Source organism: Carassius carassius, chromosome 39, assembly GCF_963082965.1.
Source record: "Carassius carassius chromosome 39, fCarCar2.1, whole genome shotgun sequence".
Lineage (NCBI taxonomy): Eukaryota > Metazoa > Chordata > Actinopteri > Cypriniformes > Cyprinidae > Carassius > Carassius carassius.
The window spans coordinates 2,037,932-2,057,322 of record NC_081793.1 but is presented as its reverse complement, the minus strand read 5'-3'; the positions used below and the strand labels follow the sequence as shown (position 1 = coordinate 2,057,322).

General features: G+C 37.1%; 1 protein-coding gene and 1 long non-coding RNA gene across 2 annotated transcripts in view; both read left to right on the top strand.

Annotated features, from left to right (window-relative positions):
* The window catches only part of gngt2b (guanine nucleotide binding protein (G protein), gamma transducing activity polypeptide 2b), a 198,419-nt gene that overhangs the window by 151,376 nt on the left and 27,652 nt on the right, over nt 1–19,391 (top strand). The window lies entirely within an intron of this gene.
* On the top strand, nt 1,375–2,427 carry LOC132120940 (uncharacterized). Its single transcript, XR_009426190.1, has 3 exons — nt 1,375–1,574; nt 1,966–2,054; nt 2,247–2,427. It is a non-coding gene; the product is annotated as an uncharacterized LOC132120940 (long non-coding RNA).

Below are 19,391 nucleotides of genomic sequence, written 5' to 3'. Positions count from 1 at the left end.
TGATGATGATGATGTGCAGCGTCAGTGTGGAAAACTGTATGGGCAGGCAAACATGCTGGCACGCAAATTCCACATGTGCACTCCTGATGTTAAAATCTCACTCTTCAAAACCTATTGTACTCCACTGTATACTGCCCACCTGTGGTGTAATTTTAGTGAGTCGAAAATGAAAAAACTTCAAGTGGCTTATAATGATGCACTGAGAATTTGCTTAAAATTCCTAGGTGGAGTAGTGCCAGTGAAATGTTTGTGTCTAACAATGTGCCCACTTTTAATGCTGTTTTAAGAAATTTTATGTATAGATTCATGTGCAGACTGACGGGGTCTAAGAATATGATCATTGTGTCCATAGTTGATGTTTCTAAGAGTGACACAAGGTACACATCTTGCTTTTGGAAACATTGGACCCGAAGCCTGTATATGTTTTAATGATGCCTCACCTGCATCATACTTAAATGTTTTGTATTGTCTTGTATTTATGTATATATCTGTACTGTGTTGTCTCTATGGACCTCTGTGTCTTGAATAAAAAGTTGATTGATTGATTGATTGTCAATCTCATTTTCCATTTTTGTATATTTTGTAAAGTTTTGTAAATACTATTTTCTACACTTTGGAGCTGTAGGGGGTGAGTGCCATTTTCTTTTGCAAATATTGTTTTCTCCTGTTTTTCATTAGATGGGGAGTTAGGGTAGCATATTGTATTTTTATTTAGTTTTTCTTTTGTTAGGAAATTTAGTATTTTCTGTTAGGAGCTTACTTGGTGTTTGTTTGTTGTTTTGGCCTTTGCTCACCCCTGAAGTTGTGCTTTTACTCTGTGGTTCTGTAAATAAATGTACAAAGGATCTTTGATTGCTGATTTCAGTTTATGTTGCAGCCTTACCCTAGACAGGGTCGTAACAACTGTGCCTTCTGTATTTTTCTTTAATCACTGTAATTATTTGGGAATCCAACACCGTCTAACAATCATAAAACTGTTCTTCCTTTAGTCTGAACATCTTCCATTGGAGGTCGCTCTTTTAATCCTTGTGAATGAAGGCCCCAGAGTTCCCCAGATAATCCAGCTGCTGGACTGGAAGGATCTGGGTGAATACTACATCATGGTTCTGGAGCGGCCCATTCCCTGCGAGGACTTATTTGATTTTGTGCAGCACTGCGGAGGCAGAATCGACGAAGAGTTGGCTTGAGTTACCATGCGGCAGGCAACTCAAGGCGCTTATATGAGATGCCAACGCAGAGTGCTGCACCGGGACATCAAACAGGAAAACCTGTCGATCAAACCAATTGACTTTGGGTGCGGCGACCTCCTTCAAAGCACAGCCTAAACTACATTCATGGGTAAGTGTTGAAGCCATAGAACAGGAATCACTAAAGTACCACACTAACAGACACCTAGACAAAATGCAGTGGTGATGCAATGCAGATAACAAAATCTCTTTCTTACAGGCACACAAATGTTCTGTCCACCCAAATTTCTATCACAGGGCAAGTACCACGAGGAGGCAGGCAACTCAATCCGCTTATATGAGCTGCCAACGTGGAGTGCTGCACCGGGACATCAAACAGGAAGACCGGTTGATCAACAAGGACACCCTAGAAGTCAAACTAATTGAGCCATCGACAGTATATTCATTGGGAGTGCTCTTGTTCTCACTAGTACGTTGGACATTTTCCAGACAAACATTACAAGATTATGATCGATCTGAACCATTAGTTCCTAGCTCGCTTGTCACAAGGTGAGATTTTCATGACAACAAAGGAAGCAGATTGTAGCTCTAAATCATACAAAAGAGAATGAAGAAGCAAAACGGGCAACAGAAAAAGTGTTGAAAATGATGCAGGATTGTTTGTCAGATTTTTTTACCTCCGATCATGTTGTAAAGTTCATTGTAGAATAAAAGTAAAGGGTATGAAGAAGGTATGAAGTTACAGGTAATAATCAGTTCTCTTTTTCATTCTGCGCAGACTGCTGCCAACTGATCTGCTTTTGCCTGCAGCGTGATCCACAAAAGAGACTCGTTTTGGGCAAGATTCTGCACCATGAATGGTTTAAGGTACCGAAGTCAAAATATGTTAAGAGATTAATATAAATTCTGAAGATTCTGAAAGCCTTTTGTTAGTTATATACTCAATCCTCATACATAGTAATGATTAGTTGTAACAGTAGGAAGGCACTCCAAGTCGAAATCTGTTTCCAAGTCAAAATATGGCTAAATAATAAACCTGATTTTTGCTTTGGGTTTCAGTGCACAAATATGAAGACAACTGGCATATAGTGGCCATGTTCTCTGTCACAGCCAGCCCAGGTCTTGTCATGTACAGTTGGCTCATCATTTTATGGGCTTGCTCCATTTTCATCCTTGCAAGCCCCCCACCCAAAATAAGAAAAAATTAACAGTTATGTTCTTATACTCAGTTTTTTAGGTTATCGAATGTGACAGCATCTAAAATGCAATTGAGTTTTGAGTTACAGTGTGTCTCTTTCATTTGTTAAAGCAAAAACAACTATGTTTATGAAGGCCAAAAGTAGTCATTGTGAATTAACAATATGTCTGGCTTCACAGTGTTAAAAAAAACAGGGGTGCGCTTCCCCAAAAGCATCATTAGCCGACTATGGGCCCGGTACCAAATGGCACCCTAAAACCTCAGGGTCTTACTCTGAGTCCACACTTTCATGACGTAATGCCGCTTTGACTGTCAGGTAGAATTCTGATGCGGAGCTCATCCCGGTGCAGGCTCAGCAGAAATGCAGATCAAGGGCACATATCGGCCCTCAAAGGGGGCGCTCGCAAGCACCTTTCTGAACGCTAAAATGACGAATGGGACACCAAACGGTCCGAAAGACCGAAAAATGCACATTAAGTCTTCCATTTGGGACTGGTCACAGGTTCCTTCATTACCAACATAGTTCAACAATTCTGTGTTTTCGCAAACCATAAACTTACGTGGTAGGAACTAAAGCTCTCGACCAGTGGTTAGAAGCATAGTTTCGCATTAGTAGACATATGGACTTAAATTATGCTTTTGGGCAAAAAATGGAAGCTAACATGCAGTACAATATATATCTTCCATTCCATATAATATATATGTGTGTGTGTGTGTGTTTGTTTCTGTCCTTTGGCTACTCTGGCCCAGTTTGCCCCACTCTTCAACAGCACACACACACACACTCAGAATGTAGATGATATTAGAATTTATCTTCCTGCACACAGAGCAGTTGAAAAGAGAGAATAGTGAGTAATGTTACGATATAATACAGCTTCATCCACAGCAGTTCTCTCTAGCTCTGCTGTTCTCAATATAACAATAAACATCATTCATTCACAATATGTTGTACTTAACAAAACGGCAAACAAAAATAAAACTAATTCTGAAATGTAATAATTTCTCCAGGAAATTATACAGACTTTGCCAATACAATATCAGCTTTTCTTTCTTTTTTTCTCTCTCTTCTAAAATGTAATGTTCTATGAATATATAATGCATTTTCAAGATTAATTAAGAATGATATGAATAGACAGAGGAAGTATAATATATTGAATATAAGTTAATAATAATCCACTTTATGTTAAATGTCATATGAAATTAATGGAAATAATATTTTTAGAAAAATAGATTTTGCAATAAACATTTGCTAAACAGTCAATTTTTAAATGCTTTATGACAAACAATTATCTGCACACAGAGAAGAGGAAAGGAGAGAATAGTTATGTTATGATATAATACACCTCCATCTGTTCGAAAAAAGATTTCACTTTGTTAGAAAGCACATGGGGGGAAAATGGCGTACATGGAAAGATAATCAAGTTCATGTAAATTTAAATAAAACTATAAAAATACGCATAAATATGAACAGAAAACACACTCTTAAAATCGATAAGTGTTCACTGTGTTAAATCCCCTTCTAACATTCGATATGAAACCCATATTTTTTACTTTTAATGTGGAGCTGCAACAGACCCATCTCACCCAAAGTAGTTCTCTCTAGCTTGAGAAGGTCACTGCAGAACACATGGGGCGAGGTTGGACCTAGATCCAACTCAGTGTTGCCAGATGTACGATAATTATCGTATTTGTACGATAATTTTGACCTCTGTACGATCAATAATGAAAAAAATCCCATAATGTACGATAATTTCAGAGTTTTCAGTCGTTCGTCCAAACACACACACACACCGCTTCTCTCTCTGACCCCAAATTATTTCGCAGGCTCGCCTGCCTGCACGCAAGCACGTATACACACACACACACACACAAACACACACGCATGCACACACACACGCACCACACGGTGTCGCCCGCACGTCAACACTACACAGTTTTGCCGAAGAAGACAGTTCAGTTTAGAATCATCAGTCTATGGTTTAGATCAGTTTAACAAAACGAAGCAGTAAAGTGCAAAAAAAAATGAGTTCAGAAAGGGAAGGTGAGGACAGTGGAGGGGCGAAGAGGAAGGCAGAGTCTGAAGAGCAGCGGAAAAGTAAGCATAGGCCACAAACATATAGGACAGAGTGGGAAAAAGACACCACTTTTGCAGGATGGCTAAAACCTGTCCCAGGAAACGATGTTAAAGCAGTCTGTCGTTGTTGCAACGTCCAAATGGTTGCAGAGATCACGGTTTTAAAAAATCATGGAAAGTCCAAGAAACATACAGATAAAAAGAAAAATCTAGCCCCATCACAAAGGTCCATAGCACAATGCCTACAGAAACCGTCTGAAAAACAAAAGTTAGATGAATCTGTGAAGAATGCTGAAATCAAGTTAACAGGGTTCATGGCAGAGCACAACGTACCTCTGAGAATCTCAGACCATTTGGTCTTGGTCTTAAAAGATATTTTCCACGATTCACAAATAGCCCAAAATATGACCCTCGGGCGCACAAAGACGGCTGCTATAACCAAGCATGTCATTGGGGATTGTTATTCTGAAAGTCTAACAGAAATTCTTAAAAGAAAGAAATTCAGTGTTTTGATTGACGAATCAACTGACATAGGCAATGTAAAAACGCTGTGTGTGGTTGTTCGTTTTTTTGACGAGGGACCAAAGAAGATTCAGACCAGATTTTGGAAACTGGTACAACTCTTCTCGAACACAGACGACCACAGACATGCTAGAGAGGGAGCCACTGCGGAACGACTTTACACCGAGATGATGAAGTCATTCACTGATGCAGGTGTACCACTCGAAAATATTGTGGGGTTCGGGTCAGATGGCTGCAACACAATGATGGGGAAACACAACTCTGTCTCCAGCCGCCTTAGGAGTGATCTTCCAGGCATCACAGTGCAGTGCTGCGTGTGCCATTCACTGCACCTTTGCGCAAGCGAGGCATGCAGACAACTCCCTCGCAGGTGTGAGGATTTAGCCAGAGACATTTATGGGTACTTCAGAAACAGCTCAAAACGTATCGCGCAACTCCGCGAATTTCAAGATTTTTGCCATGTTGAGCCCCACAAAATGCTCAAGCCAATCACAGACTAGATGGCTGTCACTGAACGACGTTGTAAAACGCGTGTCTGCGCAATGGGATGCTCTCCGTCTTTTTTTCACAGATCAGTGGCTTGAGGCCAGACTTACTGCAGCGGAGACTATTTTTCACTCACTCAATGACCAGTCTCTACGCCTCTTCTATTATTTCCTTGAATGGGTCCTACCGAAATTCACAGATCTTAATCAGTATTTTCAGAGCGAAAAGGTGGTGATCACTTCATTGAGAAGCAAGGTCTGCGAGACTTACAAAGATCTGCTTCTGACGTTCATGGATAGGGACCATGTCATGCGCACTTCACTGAAAGACATTGACATCAATAATGGCCCAAAAGTCACACTGAGCTCAATGTACTTGGGCATAAAGGTGATGCAGCATGTGCAGCAGGCAAAAATTTCGCCAGCAAATCTGACAGATTTTTATGTGCGCTGTCAGAACTTTCTACAGGTTGCCTGCGGGGAAATCAAAAAACGATTTGATTTTGATGATGCTCTCTTGACCCGCCTTGTATGCCTTTCTCCTGCCACTGCAACAGATGCGAACGCACGAGTTGAACATCCGTCTCTGCTCCCCCTCATGGAACAAGTGCCACGGGTGATTGACAGGTCAGACACAGACAGTCTCCAAGTCATTGATGATCAGTGGAGGCGATTGCCTCTCATGGCCTTGAGTGAAGACACGAAAGAAATGGATGTCGATGAATTTTGGCATCATATTTCTACGTTGGAGGATTTACAGGGGAAAGCTGTGTTCAGTGAACTGGGAAAGTTTGCTCTGGATGTGCTTGTGTTTCCCCACTCAAATGCGTCATGCGAACGAGTGTTTTCAAAAGTAAATCTAATCAAAACAAAACCACGAAACCGACTCATTACAGACACTCTGAATGGACTCCTGCACACATCGGAGTGTGTGAAGAATGCTGGTGGGTGTCACGCCTTCAAACCGACGAACACTATGCTGCGCTCCATGACGGCATCCAATCTGTACTGTAAAAGGATTCCCCAACCAACAACATCTGCCAACACAGCACAAGTGGATGTGGCATCCGAAGATGACAGCGACTTAGAGATAGAATTCGAATCTTTCTAATGTTGATTGTAAACGTTTTTTTCTCTCTGTATCATAGTTTAATTTTTTTTTTTTTTTTTTTTTTAAGTTGATCATAGTTTAATTATGGTCTAGTTCAAAATGTCTTTCGGCATATCTTTTGCACTTTGGCAAAAAAAAAAAAAAAAAAAAAAAGTAGCCAGACTTCCTCCAGTTAGTGTGAGCGTATTACACAGCTTGTTTAAATTGGCTGTAAAATTATTTGGAAAATAAAATTGTTGGAAAATAGCTATATTGTATGTGTTTGGTTCGTGTACGATAATTTTTCACAAAAAACGATAATTTTGAGGTTTTGGTACGATACTTCGACATTTCTAATCTGGCAACACTGATCCAACTCCTCCCACTTTATCAACCGTGTTCCATACACCGTCAAAACTTCGACATATATTTAACTGTGATCATTACTTACAGACATACACTACATAATGAATCTATCTCAACTAATATTAATCTAGACTTACATTAATAAGAGCAAATGTTGGCGATTAGGGGATGCAACTTCACGAACATGTAACGTTATGCAGCTTCTTCCGGTAGAACCAGGGGCGGCGTTAGGGGTGGGCTAAGGGGGCTGGAGCCCCGAATGTTTTTATTACCACCATGCCATCAATGAGTTTTCATGCCCAATAAAGTAATTTATATTAGAATTTAGATAAATAAATAAATATCTCGCGACTCTCACGTCGACAGTGTCTGTCAATTTACGCGTTGTCATTCACACCCGACGAAAACCGCCCACTGAGTCTAGTGCTTCTGACTGACAAGGAAACTAGCCAACCATCGATGAGCGTCTGTACGATCCAGCCAATGAAATGAGATCTTTTGGAGGCAGGTTTTTTGTTGGCGTGTAGTATTTCACTAGATCAATTTATTTGAAAATTAAAATGGATATTTCAAAATTCTTCTTCTTCTTCAAAAAAAAAAAAGGAAGTAAAACACCCCCAGCCAACACTTGAACGCCAAGATACAACAGCTTCAGGTATCTGTAACTTTTAATCATAGTATTATATTTCTTTTTCGGATTTAAATTGTGTCATTTTGAACATCTAACAGTTAACGGTTGCGCAGCACAGTCTTTAGGACACACACACACACACACACACACACACACATCACAGAGCGGTTATAATGTTTGGTTAGCACGGTCTGTGGCAGACTTTTCGTGTCAGGTCAGCAATTCAATAAATAAGATAATAAAAAAAAGACATATTTCGCAAAGGAAATTGTTCCAAACAAAGCATGCTGTTGTGCTCTTCAGCAACACACAGCGGTGTTTACTGAATTTTTCTGAATGAATCATCCGTTTCAAACGAATCCATTGATTAAATGACTGGCTGACCGACTCACTCATTAAGGCAGTGGCATGCCGCCACCTAGTGGCAAAGTACCATTCTAATTTTTATGTTAACTTACACAGGCACTTGTGCTAATGTTATCTTATAATTTACATAAAATCTGCTATATTTAAACAAATATAGGTCATTTCATAATCATATTTAATCGTGAATGTTTTATGACATTTTCCCTATATTTATTATTTTCTGTATTTTATTTGTACATTTATTTGTATTCTTTTTAACTTTTATTAACTTATTTTTGTATTTATTTTATTTATTTTTAATGTATTTATTCATGTGTTTATTTATTTCCAGATTTATTTATTCATGTATTTTTATTTTTCCATGTACCACAGAAAAGTAAGGAAAGAATTCCAGCAACAAATAGAAAAACAATCAGCACATGATACAAATAAATGGTGTCTGTTTAATGCTCGTGTTCAGAAAATGTGCCTTAATTCTGTTGTTGTAGGACACTGTTTTAGTAACTAATTGATGATTAATCTAGAAACTGCATGTTGAAGCTCTGAGAGGCTGGACCAGAAAAACTAAGATCAACACACTGAGCACAAAGTAGAGGAAAAGAAGTAAGTGCTGTCTGATTTCTCAAATGGTTATCATCTGCCACAGCATTTCTGCTCACACAGACATTTCTGCATGCCATAACATTCATTCTTTTAGTTTGCATACTTGTAGAAAACATATAAATAATATGTCAGCAACCATATGATTTAATGGTAACTGAGAAATGTTCACTTTTAATCTTATTAATATTGTAAATCAAATAAGAACATTAGGCTGTTTAAACATGATTAATTCTGGATTATCAAATAGGCTATATTTGATAAATGATTTTAAAAAAGGTATCCTATTTTAAGTTGAGTTTTTAAATAAATGTAGTTGTCCAAAGCGAGAAAAGAGCAGAGGATTGGTTTGAAGATCATAATGTTGATTTTGTATTATGCAGGGAATCAAAGTTAGTGCATAATTGTGTTTTTTATTTGAATCTCTTGACCAGAGCCAAGCTTGTGACCATTTACGTTACATGGGTTGAACTTTCTGTGTCCATAATGCGCTTTCCCTAGTGAAAAATAAATGTACTAAAATGTATTCTTATAGGAACAGATGCAAACATACATTTGAATATTTGAATGTACATTGAATATAGAACAAATTACATTAATTTCAATTATAGAAATGAAAATGAAAACCAGATTAATAATTTCATTTTAGAAAACTGTACACAAAATATGTTCCAAACTGAAAATTAAAAAAATTATTTAATTTTAATTTTCACTATGACAATGCATACATGGAAATTTTAATGCCTGAAGCTTAGGATTTTTTTTATTTCGGTTATTTATTTTTTACATTTTTTTACATTTTCATGACATAGAATCTGAAAATATACAATTTTGTTAATGCACACTGAAAGATTATAATTTCCCATTCTAAGCACTGGGTTAAATATTGTATTAACCATATAACTTTTTTTTAAATAAAACTAGCTGTTGCATGGCTTTTTACATCAAGCATGAAAACAACTAGGAAGCTTTTTTTCCTAGAAGTTTCAAACCATGGAAGGTTAAGAGTTATTCCATAGCTCATTGTTAAGACAGTTATGATAAATTTTTTGTCCATGATACACTATAGACACAATGAGAAAGTAACTGCAATTGCTGTTTGCTCCACAGTGGGTCTCTGTCTCTCTCTCACACAGACGAGCACAACACTTCATGTTTCTCTCTACCCAGTGTTGCCAGACGTACGATAATTATCGTATTTGTACGATAATTTTTACCTCTGTACGATGTACGATCAATAATGAAAAAAATCCTGTAATGTACGATAATTTCAGATTTTTATGAAGATTTAATTGAAGGTAGTTGCAGTCATAGGGCTTCTTTACTCATACACGAAATCGGCTCATTACAGACACTCTAAATGCATTCGTGTGCACCTCAGGGGAGGTTGCCCTGCTTTAAAGCCAACGAGGACTAGTTGCAGTCCATGACAGCAAGAACCCCTTCAACATCTGGCAACACGCAGTCTTCCAATGACAGCGGCTCAGATGTGGATTTAACTGCACCACGCCACAACAGCTAAATTCTGCAAGTGTTAAAAATAATTTTAAAAATAATTTTAATGTTTTAATATGCGTCGCGAAGCAGACAGTCACTGAAAATAATGGGATAGTATTTTGTTGCACTGCTTCCGTCCAACAATAAGCCTAGTTATCTATTGTGGTAATTTGCATATCGTGTCAAAATGTTGTTGGTTTAGAATAGATAATTAACTCTTTTGACTCACGTACGATAATTTTCTTCCAAATACGATAATTTTGAACTTCTGGTACGATACTTGGACATTTCCAATCTGGCAACACTGTCTCTACCAAACCTCTGTTCTGCTGTACTTTCTCTGTCTTTTCTAACATGTTGAATCACAGTTGCTGTATAACTCATACAGTACATGCGTGTGTTTATTTTCACACCATGTTTTCTCTCTCCATTAAATCTCCAGTTTGGCCTGCCGGAGTTTCCATCTTTTGGAGTCACTGAAGTCGAGTCATCTGACGTCACTGATGGAGTCGTTCTTCACGCAAGAGTCCGAGCACGTTTCTTTAAAGGATATTATTATGTACTATGACAATAATGTAAACAAAGGTCTTGAATACATTGTTAATTTATTCATATTGCTGGCGAAATTCTATATACACAAACAAAAATGTTTAAACTCATCCCCTATATTTAAAGTATTTTTAATTGAATTTGATTGTTTTATATCTTCATTGAAATTGATAAAAAACAAAAAGTCATTAACATGTTTAAAATATTATGAAATTTTCTTTAGATCCCCTGTAACTAATTAATGTCATTTTATATTACACTGAATGTCCTATGTTATGCTCTGTACTATGTATGTTATTTGTTCTGTGTTCAATAAAAAAAAAAAAAAAAAAGAAAAAAAAAAAAAAAAAAAAAAAAAAAAAAGAGTCCGAGCACGTGACAGAGTCTCGGCTAGCTCTATGATTTTTGATGTTTTTTTCCTCCAGTCTGAAAGAAGTGACAGGCAATATAGGAGAAGTGACGTGGAGGAGTTATTCAGTGCGGCCCGTGGTATTCCATGTGTGGTTATCTACATCGTAAACTTGCTACAAACTGCTGAAAAGACAAACTTTAAAAAAAAAAACGTATATGTTTTTTTACATGTACCCTTATTTTATGACATGTGTGTCTCCTTTTTTACAGATGGACATCTCTTGTGATGGTCGTGTAGGATGGCAAACGTTCCACACCTTCATGTTGCAGCATTACAAACATATCAAAGACCCATCTCACAGCCTTTAATACACCACTATAGCTATAACAAGGTGACAGCTGACAACTTTCTGCACAGTCACAGAGCATTTAAATCTAAACACACACTCATGATTCAGAGAGGTTGTTGTTGTGGTTTTCTCTACTCCCCAGCATTTTCCATGCTGTAATATTCTGAGAAGTCATAAGACGCCCCTACAGTAGTAACAAATTTAATTGCTAGAGAAGAAAACCAGAGCCTATGACTCGCTGATCAACTCAATAAAAAGCAGCTCAAAGGCTGTGTTCTTGGACTGCCTGCAGATTATCATGATAATCAAAATATGCATCCACAGAATTTTTTGCACACTTAAGTGAATGCATCCTCTTCTGTGTGTGTGCTTCTAAAGTGGGCGGATCCTGTATGTCATATGTCCTCAATGCTGCCAAAAATTATGCTGTAATAATATAGGCTAAAATGAAAAACAAGGTAACTTTTTGAATTGTTTCTGTAAAATTGTTACTGAATTTCAAATTCAGTGAAAAGTCATTTCAAGCATAATCATCATGAATGATCTGTTGCTTGTGTTATCAATTGTTGGTGTCACTTCAGACAACTTGTGCAGATATTATAAACAGTTATTGTTATGTTTTAATTCTTAATTACAATATTTGAAACAACCTAAAAAGTTCTGAAAATAATAATAAGGTTTGTTTGATTGGTGGTTTGTGGGCTGAACATTATAGGTTCTTATTTGAATGTGCATGGTAATCACAGGCTGCGCTGACTCCACATTGACTGTGCGGGATGTGAAAACAGGCATTAAGAAGATAAGTAAGCAACCCTCACAGTAAGGAGGAGGTTTCCTGTATGGCACTGGACGTACATCAGCACAGACTGATCTCCGCAGCCACCAATGACAGTATTAAAGCAAGTGTGAGAGTTACTCTTAAGATTAATAATAGCAAAGTCCTTTAAAGCAAGTCATTTCACTCAAGGGCTTTCTTTGAAACACCTTTCGGACAGCTATTTCAGGTACATCTCTTTGAATAGAAAACATCAAATTCTCCAAAGCAGTTCACCAAGCTTACAATTAAATATCATATTTATAATCACCATTAAAATCTTAGAACGACCATCTCTTAAATTTATTTTCCTGTGCTCAAATATCTTTAAAAAACATATTTTTTTCAGGCTAGAGCAGCCAAAGTACTGGGGACAATGCGGCTGGGTCATTATTTAAAAGCCAGCGCTATTCAGCCATACTGTGCATTGCTCTTTCTCCCATTCATAAGTAAAATGAGTGCACAATCTTTGTAAATTTTAAAGTCTTTTGTAGTTGTCAGCATGCAAAGGTTACCAGTCCAACAAGAAATAAAATATGTGTATTTTGTTTTACCAAAGTGAGGTTAACACATCCTTGACAGACATTCAGGAATTTAGTTTGAACGTACACTTATTAGTAAGTAACAGTATATTGCATATTTGTACTGTATAGGGCAATTCACACCGCACTAACAGATGCAGACCAATGGCAGCAGACACCTTCGTATGTTTTTCTCAAAATTATTGTGTAACCCATCAGTATCTGTTGATGTTGTTCAGTGCTTATTTTCACTGATTGAACGTGTTGAATAGCCATTTTGGGTGTTGGTTTGTCTGAAATGTTACATACTGTAATCTGGTGACCATCTGTGTCTGATGGTACAGTGTGAGTTGGCCTTACATAGACTGCAATGCAAACATTTCCTGTAAAGGCTGGAAAACACTATGTGATCTTTAAAATATTAAAATTAGGATCATAAGATGTAAGTTATATGCTGAGGAAATCATGTCTCAAATGCATTAAGCAGCACACTCATTTGACTGGAGGGAAAAGTTGCTTTAAACTGTATGCTGAGTAAGTTTGAAGCGATTTATGTAAAGCACGTCTCCAGTTCAGAACATGTTTTCCACAGCAGCTCAGTCTGGAGAACTGGAGATCTCAAAGACATTTACTGAAGTGTATCTATGAGAACAGGAGATCTATGTAAAAGCAGACCTGTCCTGGAAGTCTGGTCATCAGCACAGCGAGGATATCCTGGCCATGGATCACTGTCCAGGTCTGGGACTTCTGGCTACTGGGAGCTAGAGATCATTATATGGAGCCTGGCTCTTCAGAAGCCCATCATACGACTGCAGACGATGCACCAAGGGAAGTTAGTACGAAATGAGCCTGCGAAAAATAGCATTTTCCTTACTTATCTTAAATGTTGTAAATGGTTTAAGGTACTAAGTACACACACAGTACTAAACACAGGGCCCCCTCTCTATGCATTTAACTATTTTTGGAAAATAAGTATTCAGTGGCTTGTGAGCCAATCATAACACAGGTAATTTACAAATACAAAAACAGCCTGTTTTGCTAAGGGGTCAGAGAGAGGGTGGAAACTAATTGTTTCTGGATAAGAAACCATGACTAACATTATAAGTGGATTTCAGGAGGGAAAATAGTATGATAAAATGTCCCAAAAAAGTGTAGTATGTGCCCTTTTTATGCATCCTTGCATTGTGCGCTGTAATTATTTACATATGTTGTTAAATTAAAGTTGCATGATTGATGTACCAGCATAATTCCCATTTGCTGAGAGTCACTGCATAAATAAATCATGCACAGTGAAAAAATATACAAATAAAATAACTGTCGAGAGTATGGTTCTCAATTAGTTTGAAAAAAGAGTTTTTCTACGGACTTTCTACTTTAAAATGTTTAATTCAGTGTTAGTTGCCGTGTCTTTGTAAATATTTATAAAATTTAGCAGTAATAATGTATAAATGAAATATGTCTGCTGTTGGAGCATCTGTGGGCCCACTGTAAACATAATAACTGAGAGGAACTGATGACAACTTAACACATCATAAACACCATAATATAGACCATTTCAAATTGAGGACTCTGTTAAATTGCACTTTACTTCAGAAACCACAATGTATGCAGAACACTGCTGAGAAGGTTTGAAATGATTATGATTTTTACAGTAAAAACTGTAATATTGTGAGATATTGTTAGAATTTAATTTATTAACTGTTTTCTGTTTTAATATATTCTGACTTTTATATTGGAATTTTATTGGACATTCAGTTGTGCAATAAAATTTTATATTCAGTATATTTAAAAATGTATTTCCTTTGATAATATGCAGGTTTGCTGTTAAAGAAACATTTCTTATTATAAATGTTTGTTTGCTTTATTATTATTTTTTGGAAACTGTGATACACCTCCATTAAAACGTTTAGGGTAAGTAAAGAAAAATAAAAAATAAATTCATACCTTTATTAAATTGATCAAAAGTGAAAAGCAAATAAACCAAAAAATAACAATAAATGCTGCTATTTTAAAGTTTCTATTCAAAGAATCCTGAAAAAATTGTGTCACAGATTGCACAAAAATATGAAGCAGCACAACTGTTTTCAACATTTATAATAATCAGCATATTACAATGATTTCTGAAGATGACATCTTTTTTTTTTTTTTAATTCAGCTTTGCATCACAGGAATAATCATTTAAAATATATTAAAATTGAAAACATTTGTTTTAAATTGTAATAATATTTCACCACATTACTGTTTTTAACTGTATTTCTGATCAAATAAATGTGGCATTTGTCAGTGTTATAGATAATAAAATAAAATATTCTATAGAATCCCAAAATGCAATGCCAAAAACCCTCAACAATACTGAAATAGCTGAACATCTTATTGTCTGGCTCAGTTTCTGGGTGCACAGATATTTGTCTGCTGAAAAGCACAAAACAAAAGATTAATGACTTGTTTTGGCAATCCTTTCTGATGAATTTGATAAGAGTGTGATGGGTTTAAGCACAGACCTGGAAAATAGTCTACTTGTCACCGGAGACACCCCCGGATCCATCGAGGTCTGCGATATCTCGTGGAGGTGTGGAAATGAACTTTTCTGCATTAGGACGAATGGTGAAAGGAATCTTAGTTTACCTTATTTAAGGTATGTTGCACTCTTGGAGGGGCCATGAGACGGCGATAGTGAACATTGAGGTCCTGGTTCGACGAGTCTCAGCTCTTCATTCTGAGTGTGTCTCCGGGCCGGTCAAGAAGGTTGTGGGGGCTGTTTTGTGTAACCTAGACACTTATCAAACCAACAGGTATAATAGCGCATCTGTTATTACAAGCCAGCTCACATAGCATATGCGTTTGGGTGTGCAAAGCCCAGCGCACTTCCTCTGACCAATCTTATCTTCCCTTGTTGCCCCATGTTTTTAAAAAGTAACCCGGAAAGGTTTTTCTATACAGTTTTCCATATTTTCCTACCTTAAAAAACACAACCCACGTGAATTGCGTAAAAAACACGGCTTGGTTCACAGTAAAATCTGCTGCACACAAACTACTGGATCTTGGTAAGTGCTGTGAGTTTTGAAAAATACCATATTTCTAAGTTTGTAAAATAATCATTTATAATTTTGTTGTCAACAAAAGAGAAGCTTTGGGTTTTTTTGCAAAAACATCTCTATGGTTTATGTTTGATAGCAAGGAATTAAGACATTAGTTTGTCAAGATATAAGTATAAATATTTTATATTTTTTATATTATAGAAAAATAATATAAAATATTATAATTTACTTGTTTACTTATTTGGTTATATATTTACTAAATTGCATAAGAGATATATTTTGAAATCAATTTAAGTTGAAATAGGTTTTGAAATAAGTTTTTCTTTACCAACTGACTTTTTTTTATTATCTATCTTGTTTTAGGTATTTTTGTTTAGGTATTTTTAATATTTTAATATGAATAACTTTATATTCTATATATTTTTTTTAATATTCTGTATTTTAGATTGCATGCTCTTCTTGGCCCCAGTTTAAAGCCTCTTGTTAAAGTTGTGCTATTAGTTCTGGATCTGGACTGCAACTAATTCTGCAGAAAAGCAAGAAGATAGTCAACCCAAAATAGAAGATCATATCTCAGGCCAGATGTGAGTCTAACAACTGGTGTGTCTGTAGAATATTTGATCAATGTTCACATTTGACACTAAACCCACTGAGAGTTTTTAACAACTAAATCCTCACACTGAAAGTTAGTCAGTGGTCAGATACATCTGCAGTTTAAGCATGTGGCAGAAACGTCAGCAGTGTGTTGAAAGGTAAGTCCAGAGGGACCGTTCTTTTGGTTATTATTTCTGTTATAGCCTGAAAATTTCTAATGCTTTCAGAAAGGCAGGGGAAATGGGACATCTGTCAATGTGTCTAGTGAAGAGCCTATCCACAGACTTCTTCCCTTGAATCACTAGACTGCATCAATCTGTTTAGACTCGCTTTGGAAAGAATCCATCACATATACAGAGAAGAATATAAAACAGCTTCTGCCTTAAAGAGACAGTTCACACACACATTTGTTTTTCATCACAGACCAAATATTTGTTATGTAACAAAATTGCCCTCTTGATATGTGTGTGTGTGTGTGTGTGTGTATACATGTCGTGAAAAAGTTCATTTATTTCAGTAATTCAACTCAAATTGTGAAACTGGTGTATTAAATAAATTCAATGCACACAGACTGAAGCAGTTTAAGTCTTTGGTTCTTTTAATTGTTATGATTTTGGCTCACATCTAACAAAAACCCACCAATTCACAAATTCTCAACAAATTAGAATATGGTGACATGACAATCAGCTAATCAACTTGAATCACCTGCAAAGGTTTCCTGAGCCTTCAGAATGGTCTCTCAGTTTGGTTCACTAGGCTACACAATCATGGGGAAGACTGCAGATCTGACAGTTCTCCAGAAGACAATCATTGACACCCTTCAGGAGAGTAAGCCACAAACATTTATTGACAAAGAAGCTGGCTGTTCACAGAGTGCTGTATCCAAGCATGTTAACAGAAAGTTGAGTGGAAGGAAAAAGTGTGGAAGAAAAAGATGCACAACCAACCCGAGAGAGTCAAAGCCTTATGAGGATTGTCAAGCAAAATCGATTCAAGAATTTGAGTGAACTTCACAAGGAATGGACAGAGGCTGGGGTCAAGGCATCAAGAGCCACCACACACAGACGTGTCAAGGAATCTGGCTACAGTTGTCGTATTCCTCTTGTTAAGCCACTCCTGAACCACAGACAACGTCAGAGACATCTTACCTGGGCTAAGGAGAAGAAGAACTGGACTGTTGGCCAGTGGTCCAAAGTCCTCTTTTCAGATTTGTATTTCATTTGGAAACCAAGGTCCTAGAGTCTGGGGGAAGGGTGGAGAAGCTCATAGCCCAAGTTGCTTGAAGTCCAGTGTTAAGTTTCCACAGTCTGTGATGATTTGGGGTGCAACGTCATCTGCTGGTGTTGGTCCATTGTGTTTTTTTGAAAACCAAAGTCACTGCACCCATTTACCAAGAAATCATAGAGTACTTCATGCTTCCTTCTGCTGACCAGCTTTTTGAAGATGCTGATTTCATTTTCCAGCAGGATTTGGCTCCTGCCCACACTGCCAAAAGCACCAATGGTTAAATGACCATGGTGTTGGTGTGCTTGACTGGCCAGCAAACTCACCAGACCTGAACCCTAGAGAGAATCTATGGGATATTGTCATGAGGAAGATGAGAAACAAGAGACCAAACAATGCAGATGAGCTTAAGGCCACTGTCAAAGAAACCTGGGCTTCCAGACCACCTCAACAGTGCTGAATTGAGGCAGTAATTAAAGCAAAAGGAGCCCCTACCAAGTATTGAGTACATGTACAGTAAATGAACATACTTTCCAGAAGACTAACAATTCACTACAAATGTTTTTTTTTTTGGTCTTATGAAGTATTCTAATTTGTAGAGATTTCGAGATTTTGTTGAGAATTGGTGGGTTTTGTTAAACGTGAGCCAAAATCGTCACTATTAAAAGCACCAAAGACATAAAATACTTCAGCCTGTATGCATTGAATTTATTTAATACACAAGTTTCACAATTTGAGTTGAATTACTGAAATAAATGAACTTTTCCATGACATAATTTATTCTTATTTATTGAGATGAACCTGTATATTAGGTTTAGTGTGTTATGGAAAATTTTGTTTATTTATGTGTCATATTTGTGTCAAACGTCTAATATTTATATCAAATGATATGCGATATCACACACAAAGCGAGAGCAATATCACACCAGTACTGTTTTTGTCCTGAATAACACGAAACCAAGCGGATTTTGTTACCAATGACTTTCATTTTATGAGCAAAACTACTGAAATGTTTCTCTAATTATCTTCTTTTATCCTCTCTATCAAAATCAACTGTGGGCGGCAGATCCTTCTCCTGTTCAGCACACAAACTACCTAGCGTTGTTTGGGAGGCATGACACACACTGTCAGTTTAAATCTAAATTGATCTCTTTAACCTGGCATACATATAATACACTATCACATTTCTATAATTCAAATCTGTTAAAGGATTGTTGGGCCACATTAATTAGGTCAACCAGAACCGGAAACACTCCCCATAACACCCAATGTACTTGCTACATCATAAGAAGAATGGCATCTACGCTAATATTATTCTGTTTCGTTCTTATTGCGAGGTCACTGTAGCCATACGGATCAGCACCTAGAGACCATCTCTACAGCCCTGAATATCAGAGACATTGTCAACTAGATGCGCCCCAGAGACAGATCCCCAGTGAAGACCACATCACTTCGACAAACATCAGCAGAAGACCACGAGAACCAGACAATGCTCTGCACAATCTGACCCGTGTTGCAGCATGGAATGAAACCACATCATGCTGATTTCGTCTGGTCAGAGGAGAACTGGCCCCATGACTGAGCCTGGTTTCTCCCAAGGATTTTTCTCCATTTCTGTCACTGATGGAGTTTTGGTTCCTTGCCACTATTGCCTTTGATTTGCTTAGTTGGGGACGCTTGACTGTTTGCAGTCAAGAAGAGAGCTGAATCTGATGATGACAGCACTGAATCATCAATGAACTGAAAAATTTTCTCTGTTATTGTCCTCTTCCATTATCGATACTTTTTTTTCATTAAATACTACTTTGATGTCTAAAAATCACACCAGGCTGTATCAAGATTCCTGTTTTTCCATCCCCAAATTTAATCCCACCTAAAATGATCATTTAAACTTTTGTTATACTATTTAAGACTTTTTCTGACCTTTAATTTAA